The sequence below is a fragment of the Phoca vitulina genome, unplaced genomic scaffold, assembly GCF_004348235.1.
Source record: "Phoca vitulina isolate PV1807 unplaced genomic scaffold, GSC_HSeal_1.0 scaffold19, whole genome shotgun sequence".
In the NCBI taxonomy this organism is placed as follows: domain Eukaryota; kingdom Metazoa; phylum Chordata; class Mammalia; order Carnivora; family Phocidae; genus Phoca; species Phoca vitulina.
The window spans coordinates 2,626,339-2,639,361 of record NW_022589722.1 but is presented as its reverse complement, the minus strand read 5'-3'; the positions used below and the strand labels follow the sequence as shown (position 1 = coordinate 2,639,361).

At 33.3% G+C, this 13,023-nt stretch overlaps 1 protein-coding gene across 20 annotated transcripts in view; it reads left to right on the top strand.

Moving 5' to 3' along the window:
• The window catches only part of MGAT4C (MGAT4 family member C), a 727,898-nt gene that overhangs the window by 151,726 nt on the left and 563,149 nt on the right, over positions 1 to 13,023 (top strand). The window contains exon 1 of one of the 20 annotated variants that reach the window (XM_032416623.1): positions 144 to 2,614. The exons of the other annotated variants lie outside the window; for them this stretch is intronic. The gene's annotated coding sequence lies outside the window, so the exon portion shown is untranslated. Of the gene's footprint in view, positions 1 to 143; positions 2,615 to 13,023 lie in introns of those variants that run through there. 20 annotated transcript variants of the gene reach the window in all.

Genomic DNA, 13,023 nt, shown 5'->3' with positions numbered 1-13,023 from the left:
CCCTGCTCAGCGGGGAGTCTGTTTGTCCCTCTCCCTCAGCCCCTTCCCTCCCTCAGCCCCTTCCCTCCCCCACCCCAACCCCCAGCTTGTGCCCTCTCTCCCTCTCTCTCTCTCTCAAATAAATAAATGAAGTGTTAAAAAAAGAAAAAAGAATAAAAGGAAATGTCTGATGTTGCTCACTGTCTAATGCTTAGCTCTGTGCCTGGGCCATAATAGGCAAACAAAAGACATTTGTTAAATGAATGTTGACTATAAACCTCCTTGCATTTTTGTGTACTAAATGTTACTTAAAACTTTTTTACATCATCTTCTTCCCTTATTTTCATTCTCAGTACATACTGAAACAGTAATAGATAACATTTATTTAGTGATTTTGTGTTGTGTGTATGTGATCACCAATCCTCATAAGTTTGCTAGGTTTGTATTTCCCCAAAATGTTATAAAAAAAAAACTATCAGTGTTAGCAAATAGTTTTTCTCAAGTTATCCAACTAATAAGAATCAGAGTCAGAATTAAAACTGAGTTCTACTTGAGTTCGCTGTCCTCTGCTTCTAAAACTTTTCAACTCAAATACCAGTAGTAAGAGAGGACATTTATGTTACGTCGCTGTGTAATAATAAAGGGCAGAGATAGGATTTGAAACCATGCAGTACAGCTTTAGAATTTGTTCTCTTAATCATTCTCCTTAAATTCAGGGGGAGAATATGAGCATGCATCACCAAGTGAAAGTAGGTTGATATTTTACCATAGTACGATGAACTAAGATACACATTCTTTTACTTGTCTATAGGAGCATGCTTGAGGAATATTAGACAAAATAAGTTTGGCTGAATAAAGTCTCATGTCATAGAATGTGGCATTTGTGTTGTGGGCATGAATCTAAATTGTGGTATATAATAGCTGTGTGAAGGAGGACTGAGAAGAAAGCCTGGGTACTGAGTCCCAGGGAGATATATGGAAGTGGGGAAGATTTAGAAGGCAAAGAGATATCAATGGATTTATAGCATGTAATGTCTTTGGTCTACACATGAAATGTACGGTATTCACCAGAGCTTTTTGAATGGGGCTAGAGGGGGATGAGGGAGAGAAATGATTAAGAACTGAGTAATGTTACAAGATGTGTTCAGGTCAAGAGCAAACTCCGCCAAAATAGGCACAGCCACATATTTATTATCTTTCCTAATACTTAATGCAAAATCTTACCTTCCATAATTTGTATGCTTTCATATATCAATAATGGTTCTGGCTCCCACAAAAGCTTCAAATAAATGGTGACACTAAAAGATGTTCCCCATTTATTGTGAAGGTTTTCTGATCTTCACTGCAAAACTTATCCACACTATAATGCAGCTTCTTCAGTAAACATCCCAGAGAGAAAGTCAGAGAACACATTAATATATCATTTTGAGGGCAAAAAAAAAAAAAAAAAAGATACGGGGAAATAAGGCCTTGCCCCAAATCATGTAATTATATTGATATTTCTGGTTGAGGATCCAAGATTCTAAACCCATGTTCTTATAGCTAAAATAAATATTCCACAAACAGGTCAGGCTAGAAGCATACATAACTACACTGATTTGAAAAGCCAATTTGATTGATATTGAGCAAAATCCAAATGGAAAATGTTGTTTTTTGAAACCTCTGGAGTTTCGAACAAAGCCATCTCTTGGGCTAAAATAAGATATATGATTGCTGGTACATAGATCAGGCTTGTTTTCCTATTTCAATCCTTTTTATCTCACTTTGTTTCTCTACCACTTTGAAAAGAAAGCTGATTTATATTGCTTTAAAAAACCTTACACTTATTTTTCATTAGTTTCTAACTTCTACATTAGGGTTTTTCTATCTTTCTCACATCAGCCACAATTTGTAGACTTTACTCTCCTTGTCTGATGCAATCAGTGTAAATGAAACGGAGAATCGAAAAGTCAATACCTTTCTTATCCAGGAAACACCATCTCATTTTTACTTTCTCCAATTTCTCCTAAGCCATAAGTCTTTGTTCATCAGTGATTAAAAATTTGGAACCATAGTGATTTTAGAAGTATAGACATTTTTCTGTTTAATGCTCTGTAACAAAGTTTTTCTTGGACCATTATGACAAAATAGTAACTCACTCTAGTTTGTAGGATACTAGTTTGGTTTTATTTTTCATTTAAAAACTTGCATTCCTTATTTAAACAGAAAATTACAACAGTGTTAAAACTATGTAATGAAATAGATTGGCCTTTAAAATTAATGAAATTCATTTCATATTTTACTGTATTAAAATATGTTTCTAAATAAGTTTTATGCTTGTTAATACATATATCCTGAATAGAATCTTTAAATGGATGAAAAATATTCAATTGGCCATTGATAAAAATCTCTGGTATTGCTGTTCCTGCCAACCTATGATTTCAAAGTATTTTTGCTATACAGGAAAGATATATACAAAAAGATTATAATAGATTATTTCTTGGCAGAGATTTTAATTTCTCACCGATTGTTATCTCTTTCTCCCGTTAGTAATAGAACCCTCCACACCCAGCTTCTAGCAAGTCCCATGGCTAAAGCTAAAAGACCTCCCATAGAGTTACGTATGACCATGTGGAGAAACCCTTACTACAGGAATGTAAGCAGATGTGTTGTGTGCAACTTTCATGTTATTTCCATAAAAGGAAACTGCTCGTCACTCATTTCATCCTTCATTCCTTTCCACTGGCTGTGGGCTTGAGACTCCCTTAACTGCTACCTTAGACCCAGAGTGGGAAACCATTTTTTGCTGAGAATAGAAGTTACTACCAACTTGAGTCCCTGGATAAAGGTATGAAGTAGAGCTGCCCCTGATAACTTGCCTACCTGGAAAATTGTGTGAAAGAGAAATAATCTTCTGTATTACTTAAGCTGCATACACTGAAAACTCAGCATTACAGATGAATATGATTATATTGCAAAAGACAAAGTTAAGCATTATAATATTCTTTGTCTCTAAAATAATTCTACTATACCTGTACGCCTGTATACCTGTATGCTCCACAGCAAAATATCAATGAGCTACTAATTTAAAATGTCAAAAGTTCATATACCTTTATCTCTCTAGAAAAGAGTACTTAGTTGGGAGTGCTCAAAAATGAAATAAACTTAGGTATGATTATCTTAATATAGGATTATAATCATGGAGAGTTTTATTATAAAATAATAGATACCCATTCAAATGAATTTAAGTAAAATAGGAATTTTTTGGTGCATATTTGGTAAGTCAAATGAAAAGATCCAACCATTTAAGTTTCATGTATAGTATAATAGTTTTGTCAGTAATGTCCTTGTGGAATTGTTTCAAATTCCACAGAGACATAGAGATATATTTGTGGTACTGATTTTTATACTATTATGTATAGTATTGAAATATGAAAATATGAAGGGATTAATTGCAAGAAATACAATGTGGCCACGATATAAGTGTAAGTTTACAGTTTCTCCGTTTCTTTGTGTGGCTGTGAATCTTTTCATATCTTCTCTCTACATACATTTGTTCAGTTTTCCTCTCTGAAGACTGGCTTCTGAGGCAGGGTGTTTCATTTCTGTTTTCCATAATTTTTACTTGACCGTTCATTGCTTTAGCCATCATTGGCACCAACAATAGTGCCAATAATATGAACACTCTTGATACTAATCTTGACATCTAACTAATTCACTCTTCTATCAACATTCCAGATTCCAAGAAGAAAAACTAATGATTTGCCCATCGCGGATCAGGTGTTCATTCTCAGTTTCCCCAAGCCTCTCCCTTATCTGAAGGGAGGTTGGGTGTGGGTATGTTATCTGGGGAGACAACAACTGGGATCTCTAGCAACAAATTTAAAAAAGAATTCATATAGGAAAGAGGGAATTATGTTTTAGGTCAGTCTTCGGTGTTCTAAAGCATAAAGTGTGTCCATGAGGAAAGGAGTACATGTGGATTTAATTATTTCTATCAAGAATAATTATTTAAAATAAGAATTAGGTTTGTGTTTCTCCTATATGGATTGACATTATAGTAATTATGATCAACTGAAGTTTGAAAAAGAGTGTCTAGAGGGAGTTGTCACTATAAAGGTGAGCACCGCAAATAATTTCCGAGAAAAGTATTTACTTAGCAGTTTCAATTATTTAAAAATATTTCCATAGCAGTCATGTGTGTCTTGAAACAGGCCACCTTGACTTGACCTCTTTGATAAATTCATCTTTAGCCATTTTCACCCAGTCATTAAGTCACAGACTCAGAAAATATATTTTAGTTTTACTTGATTTGCTATATCTATTTTTTACAAAAAACAAATAGCCTTGACATATTTTCTGTAATTCATATAGTTCTTCTATGAATCTAAATCATTCAGTTCTTATGATAACCTGTTCTATAACTAAACATTCATCCACTCATTGATTGCAATGTTAATCTAGGATTTCATTTATTTATACATTATTTACCATCTGAAAAATGTGGGATCATTAAAAAATGAAGTTGCTGGTTGCTGGGCTGGAGAGATATATTTGTGGTACTGATTTTTATACTATTATGTATTCTGTGTGGAGGAAAATAAATCATTAAGGAATATCAGGATTTTTTTTCTTTTCATACTTATTATATCTACTTACAAGTAATAACCAACCTCATTCTTGAGATGAATTTTAGATTGTCAATTTAAAAAACATATTCTAAATTGTAATCGAGTAAGGTATTATATGGATTTTTGAAATGAAACAATTCCACAAGGACATTACTGACAAAACTATTATACTATACATGAAACTTAAATGGTTGGATCTTTTCATTTGACTTACCAAATATGTAGCTACCTGCTCTTTGTTAAAAGTGGATCTACTGATGATTTTTTTTTAAGATAAATAGATCTACAATTACATGTGTTCTGGTCTCCATTACTCTAGCATTCCATTTGGTTAATATACCGTAAAGAATCTTGTACTTCCCTAATAGATCATAGTAATATAGATAGGTCGGAACTTTTTTCTAAGGTAGAGAGCACACACAATATATTACCTCTTAACACATTTTAATATTACATATAATTAGAATGTTAAGGGGCACCTGGGTGGCTCAGTCGTTAAGCGTCTGCCTTCGGCTGGAGTCATGATCTCAGGGTCCTGGGATCGAGCCCCACCTCGGGCTCCCTGCTCGGCGGGGAGCCTGCTTCTCCCTCTCCCACTCCCCCTGCTTGTGTTCCCTCTCTCGCTGTGCCTCTCTTTATCAAATAAATAAATTAAAAAAAAAAAAAAAGAATGTTAAATGCCACCAACTACACTTTATAAATTACAGCTAATGTACCTCTCACCAAAGAGTTGCTCACCTGCAGAGTAGCCATCATATTTAAAGCCCATTTCCAAGTCTTCGTATGCCCTCAAGGATAAGATAGGCTAAAGTGATGATACTATCGGAACTGCACGTAATCAGCTCCTATAAAAACATCTAGTCCTGACTCCAATTATGTTAATTCATTGCAGCAGGACTGTACATTTCAATCACCAAAAGGTTCAGTGCCTTTTGGAAGCCACTTGGCAGCACAGGCAGTCCCCATGAAAGTATTTAGCAAATCCTTTTGTGATGCATGAGGGTTTTAAAGTGGTAATAAACCAATCCCTTTACATTGATAAATTTCTCTTAAGTCAATGAGGGCTTTGCTGGGACTGAAGACTGAAGATTTTTCTTCTTCAGTTCAGTCTCCAGAAGAATCTTGGAAAATATATAATAATATAGACATCATTTTCAATGTCTGGATCCACTAGAGGGCAAGGGGATCATAATTCACAGTAAAACAACAGTTTAAATCTGAGCCACATAATTTCAGTCCCTTAGAAATGCTAGTGGTACTTTTTCTGCTGCAGTTTGTATTTAAATGTGTCACTGCTGCATTTCTGTACACTTAATAGAGCACTGAAGACACATTTATTGTGTTGTGGAAAGGGATACATTACAATATTTTTGCTTTATCAGTAAAGCTCCTTTTGTAATAAAGAGGTTTATTTTTAAGTCCATAGCAGAGTCTATACCATAGAATTCTACTGAAGCAGAAGCACAATTATATTTGGACACCCAAAATGGATATACCTGGTAGAACTATAAGCTTAGTATGAGTAGTAACTTACTGTCTGACGTAATTCCTTGCTGTGGAATAAATGGAAATTTTACTTAGAATTTTTTTTTTCTTTTTCTAAACACAAAACCATTTATTAGTGACTAAATATACCCAATATTGTCAAAGAAATATATTCTGAGGTGAGCAGCAATTGTAAAATATAGAATGCCATGAAAAAGTATATTAAAGTTTATAACTCCAAAAGCATGACTTAATTAAGAATTGTAGTCTGCAGCAGTTATTTAGCAAACCTTGACTTTTTTCAATTTTCCAGACTGATGGTGCATTGCAGTAGGGGAAGTCTGGCAAGGGTTGTCCTACTGACTTTGAAATTCTTATAACATTGTTAATATTTTTAAAATAGTTCAAATATTCCAATTTTTAAAAAATAGGGATTTAAAATATATGATCCAAAATATATTAGGCAAAAGTTTTTATGTGTGTAAATTATCAGTACCCTACATGTGTAATATTACCTTGCTAGATTATAGGACCTTTATTCAATGTTTTAAAAGAATCTATAAATAATGGCTTGAAGATTTAAATGAGACCAGGTCTTAACTTAAATATTAATTCGTCCTTTGATCTGATTCTTGGTAAAGGATAAGCTTAAAGATATCCAATCTTATTTTATATAGAAAGTACATTTTGTTAGGTGGGCTTACACTAACATCTATGTGCTCTGTTGTCTTCTAATGAAAATGTTACACTCACACACCCACCCTCACACATTCATTGAGATTTTAAATCCTTTCAATCCTAGAGTACATGAGTCAGAAATCATTACCTAATATCTAAGTAAACTGATTGAGTTCAAAATGTCTTATAAACACCCTGTACCTTAAAGATCTTCTGGTAATAACAAGAAATGAAATGTTCAATGATATTTTACTTCTCCCATCAAGGAGCTTAGAACCAATTGAGTGAACAGAATCCATATATAGATCATTTCAATAGAGTATAAAACTGTTACATAAAGGTATTTTTTTTTTAAATTTATAGACAGGGGCACCTGGGTCGCTAAGTTGGTTATGCATCTGTCTTCAGCTCAGGTCAGGATCTCAGGGTCCTGGGATTGATTGAGCCGCCTGTGGGGCTCCCTGCTCAGTGGGGAGTGGGCCTCTTCCTCTCCCTTTGCCCCTCCCCCTGCTCGTGCTCTCTCTCTCTTGCTCACTCTCTCTTAAATAAATAAATAAAAATATTTAAAAAATTATAGACTCAGAAGAAGTATCCTTAAAGCAGTCTGAAGTACTGAAGTTTTCTGGAAGAAGTAACATTAGTGTTGGCTCCCAGAAGATGTTGAGTTATAAATATTAGGTATGTGAGGGGCACACAGTTATCTTGAAAAGGCCACCTCATAGATATTGATTGTTGTTATTATTACAACCATTGAAAAAAATTGCATGTGTTAATTTCCTAGTTAAGTGTAGCAGGACCTACCATAGGAAAGCCCCAGATAAAATTATAATAGATTTTTTAAAAATCACACATTGAAATCAAGGACTACAAATTTCAGAAGTATGCATAGAAAAAAAAAGTTATAGTGGAGAACAATTTTAAAACATAAAAAATTGGTAGCATTTACAATTTAAACTTTTGAGTAGGGATATTAAAATTGCCAAAATTAATGAACTCCACAATGTAACTCACGATTGAATTAAAACACTAAAGTTCGGCAAGAATATGTGTGTTTGGTTTAGTATCCCCAGCTCACATAAAAGTACCTAGTAATGAGTACTCAATATATCTCAAATAATTAATGTCTTTCACATGGCAGTACTCTCTCACAGGTCCTGGTGATCTAGCTAAACACGCAATTTCCCCTCCCTCTAGCTACCCATGCATTCTTCTCTTATTGAAAATTATATATTTTCTTTCTATTGGAGAAAAAGATAATTTTGGACAAAATAGATTTGAACAAAATAGATTTTTAGAACAAAAGTCATATATATAGATAGACATTTCATCTGAAAAATTTAGACATTGTCATCTCTAATGCACAGCTAACATTATTTTAAAGAAATAAAAACTGATAGAAAAAAAGGAGAAATTGACAAACCCATCCTTACAGTAAAAAATTTAAATAAATTTGTCCAAATAATAGGGAGTTAAAAAAGGTAAAAATATTAAGGATACAGAGTATTCACACAGTACATCTACATCACAATATATACAATATTGTAGAAAACAATTGGTGATTACCTTACATTCTCAAGATCTCATTCACATTAAATAACTATTAATATCAGACAGAATAGATTTTGCTGATAAAATTTCATTAGAGGGTCAGCTAATTTTTCATTTAACGAATATCTGGTATTCTTCCAACCTAGAATTTATTTGCCCTTCATTCAGTAAAATATCTTTTATCATTCTGTGTAACTGTACATATCAGGTGGAGGTAGTAACTCAGCTCAAGGTTGTAACATGTGACCTAGACTGAAGATAATCAGTGTATCCCATATTGCAATTAAACCCAAGTAGAATTTTCTAGGAATTCTGTTTTGTTGTTTTGTTTTGTTTTGTTTTTAGAGATAGAGAAAGACAAAGTGCAAACAGGGAGAGGGGAAAAGGCAGAGGGAGAGGGAGAGAGAGAATCTTAAGCAGACTCCACGCCCAGCATGGAGCCCAAGCAGGGCTCAATCTCACCACCCTGAGATCATGACCTGAGCCAAAATCAAAAATTGGACATTTAACCCACTGAGCCATCCAGGTGCCAAAATTTTCTAGGATTTCTAGAAAACACAATCTCTTAAAGGTAGGCATAGACTTAATTGAAAGTTGAATGTATATGAAATGGTGTAAAATTAAGAGGAAAATCAGGTTTTATTAACCAATATCACTTGAAACCTTGATTAATTTACATAAAAACCTGGTTGTCTCTGGATTTTTGAATTTTGTGAGCAAAAAATTCCCTGGTTCCTTAAAAGAGTTTGATTTAAGTTTGAGTTAATTTTAACTTTTTAAATAAATCCTGATTGATGATACATGGAATTATCAAAGTAGTTGTATCAGATAGTTTTTGCTGTACAAAATTACCTCAAAAAATAGTGACTTAAAATGAGAATAATTTGTTATTTCTCATGATTCTTTGGGTGGCCAGACAGTTCTCTGTTCTCACCTGGGCTTATGCATAGGGCTTGCAATCAGCTGGTGTGTCAGCAGGGGAATGGCAGCACCTGGAATGATTGGGATGCTTGAGTCAGCAGTTTTTCCACAGGTCTCTCATCTTTCATCACAGCATAGGTCCAAGGTTGTCAACAAAAAGAGAGGGCAAACCTCAATGAACAATTGCTTTGAAAGTCTTAGCTTGTGTCACCTTAGCTACATCCCACTGGTCAAATGAATTCATATGGTTAAGTCCAAATTTTTGGCATATAAATACAGACTTCACCTCTTGATTGCAGGAGTTACAAAGTCATACTCTGAAGAGTGTATATACAGGGATGGGAGAAATGTGTAACCATTTTTGCCATCTACCATAGTGGGTTTTAGGCAAACATCAGAAGTGAAAAAAAAGAATATTTGCAGAGAGCAAAATAGAATGTAAAGTGGCCAGTGCTGCATAAAATGTGTCACTTGCTAGACTCATGAAATTATATAAAAATGAGATGCCTTTGTTGGCATCTTATATTTCATTTTCTCAAGAGTAGTTGGAGTCCATTTGTACTACCTTGAATGATTGACTCAATAGATTGAATTATAATGGTTGTTTCTGGATTTTTGAGATCTAGAAGTAGCTTTCATCGCCGTGTTTTCATAGTATTAAGCAGACATCAAATATTACCCACCTTCTTCCCATAATACAGTGCATGCCATGAGTATTTATTGAATAAATTAGGTAAATTTTTATGTCAGCCAATATACAAGAACACCAAAATAATGATTTACTCAGATGAAAACCAAGTTATCCTGGTGTCTAACCATAGCTATTTACCATTTTTCTTGATATGGCTACTTGGAAAATACGTTTTGGTTGACTATTGCCCACTCTCACTTTTTTTTTAATTAGCAACAATTTTTTAAAATTTCAATTTTAGTTAGTTAACACAGTGTTATTAATATTAATATATATTATTATTTATTTTTATATTTGTAAAAATATTTTATATTTATTTTTTGTAAATATTTATATATAAATATATAATAAAATATATATTATATATATATATAATATATAAATATTAGTTTCAGGTATAGAGTATAGTGATTCAACACTTCCATACATCACCTGGTGCTCATCACAACAAGTGCATTCCTTAATCTCCATCATCTATTTAACCACCTCCCACCCAACTCCCTTCTGGTAACAGTTTTTTCTCTGTATAAAGAAACTGTTTCTTGGTTTGCCTCCCTCTCTCTCTCTTTCTGCTCATTCGTTTTGTTTCTTAAATTCCACATATGAATGAAATCATATAGTATTTGTCTTTCTCTGACTGACTTATTTTGCTTAGCAGTATACTCTCTAGCTCCATCCATATCATTGCAAATGGCAAGATTTCATTCTTTTTTATGGCAGAGTAATATTCCATGGTGTGTGTGTGTGTGTGTGTGTGTGTGTGTGTGTGTGTGTACACACACACCACATCTTTATCCATTCATCAGTCCATGGACACTTGGGCTGTTTACATAATTTGGCTATTGTACATAATGCTTCTGTAAACATTGGGGTGCATGTATCCCTTTGAATTACTATTTTTTTATTCTTTGGGTAAATACCTACTAGTGATATTTCTGGATCCTGGGTATTTCTATTTTTAACTTTTTGAAGAACCTCCATACTATTTTCCACAGTGGCTGTACCAATTTGAATTCCCATGAACAATGCAAGAGTGTTCCTTTTTCTACACATCCTTGCCAACATTTATTTCCTGTTTTTAATTTTAGCCATTTTGACAGGTGTGAGGTGGTATCTCATGGTTTTGATTTTTATGTCCCTGATGAGTGATGAGCATTTTTTCATGTGTCTGTTAGCCATTTGTATGTCTTCTTTGCAGAAACATCTGTTCATGTCTTCTGCCCATTTCTTAACTGTATTATTTATTTTTTGGGTGTTGATTTTGATGAGTTCGTTATAGATTCTGGATATTAGTCCCTTATCAGATATGTCATTTACAAATACCTTCTCCCATTCTGTAGGTTGCCTTTTAGTTTTGTTGATTGTTCCTGTTTTGATTACTACAGCTTTGTAATATAACTTGAGTTCTGGAATTGTGCCTCCAGTTTTGCTTTCCTTTTCCAAGGTTGCTTTGGCTGTTTGAGGTCTTTTGTGGTTCCATACAAATTTTAGGATTTTTTTTTCCCAGCTCTGTGAAAAATGCTGTTGGTATTTTGATAGGGATTGAATTAAATCTGTAGATTACTTTGGTTAGTCTAGACATTTTAACAGTATTTGTTCTTCCAATCTATGTGCATGAAATGTCTCCATTTCTTTGCGTCATCTTCAATTTCTTTCATTAATGTTTTATAGTTTTCAGAATATAGGTCTTTTACCTCTTTGGTCACGTTTATTCCTAGGTATCTTTTATTGTGTGCAATTATAAATGGGATATATATATACATATATATATATCTGTACTTTTTCTCTTCAACTTGCTTCTAAACTAAACTCATGAGACACGAGAAAATGTTGTTATTTATGTAGTTTTAAATAAAACTAATTGGGACATCACTAAATATATAGATTGAAAAACAGAAATCCTTTTCTTTTGGAAAATTCTGATAATTGCAGAATAATACCCAAGAGAATGTTAAGTATAAGCATTACCTATTTTGACTAGAGAAAAGTTACTAGAGTCACTGGACAATGTTGTTTTGAACTTCCTGATGTGGTTAGATTTTTCTTTTGAAAATAAGTGTAAAAGGCCACAGCTGTCAAGAAGAATGAAATGTAGAAAGTGTCTGCCATATAGATTTGGTGCAGGATCATAAAATATTGAATTGTAAAATTTTAAAACAGATTTATGAGAGAAATGCTTCCATGAAATTCCACAGCCCTGAATACCTGAAAAACTTGCTGAGATTTTAAAGTTTGCAGATTTAAGAAGGTATAGAGGATAGGAATAGAAATTATTACCAAGATTTCACTTTATTGCTTGCTGAATATTGTTTGCTGTCTGAAAAATGCCTTGACACAGGTGACTGATTTTTACCACAGAGCATTTCCTCAATAATGGTCCCATGCTACATTGAAGTGATTTAAAACTGATAACTCTGAAAACATTAATGAGAAAAAAATGTATTTAATGTTGCTTATAATTTTGCATTTAAACATTACATAAATGACACGAGTGACCTCAATGATAAAAAATTTAAATATTTCAGGAATAAATAGTGAGTCCCTGTTTATATCCATCATCCTAGGCTAATACTCAGAGGTAAGCACTGCTAAATATTGTTTCACCCAATTAGAGATTTCCTTTGTATTTATAAACATCAAACATCTATATTTTCTATATCATATATATGTAATACATTTATAAACTACAAATACGTGATATATTAATGTCATGTATTATATAAATTTATGGGTATGGTTTTGTTCAGAAGTACATATAGGATCATATGTTTAATATTATTTGGTAACTTGAATTTTTAAAAAAATTATGAGGTACAACACCCAGAAGAATGCAGAAATTATAATTGATTACTCAGTGATTGAATAACCACCACCCAATTCAGGATATAGTACATTAGTAGCATGTGAGAAATTCCTATCTATTCCCTCTTCCAGTGAATCCATGCTCCCTTCTTAAATCATGATCATGACTTCTAGTACCGTAGATTAGATATTGCATGTATTTTTAATTAAATTGATAATTTCATATGTGGTTGCATTCATAGACATGATATAGGGGAGGTTAAATATCATTTTTTGTATGCCATTCATTAATTTTCAACGATAATAAAA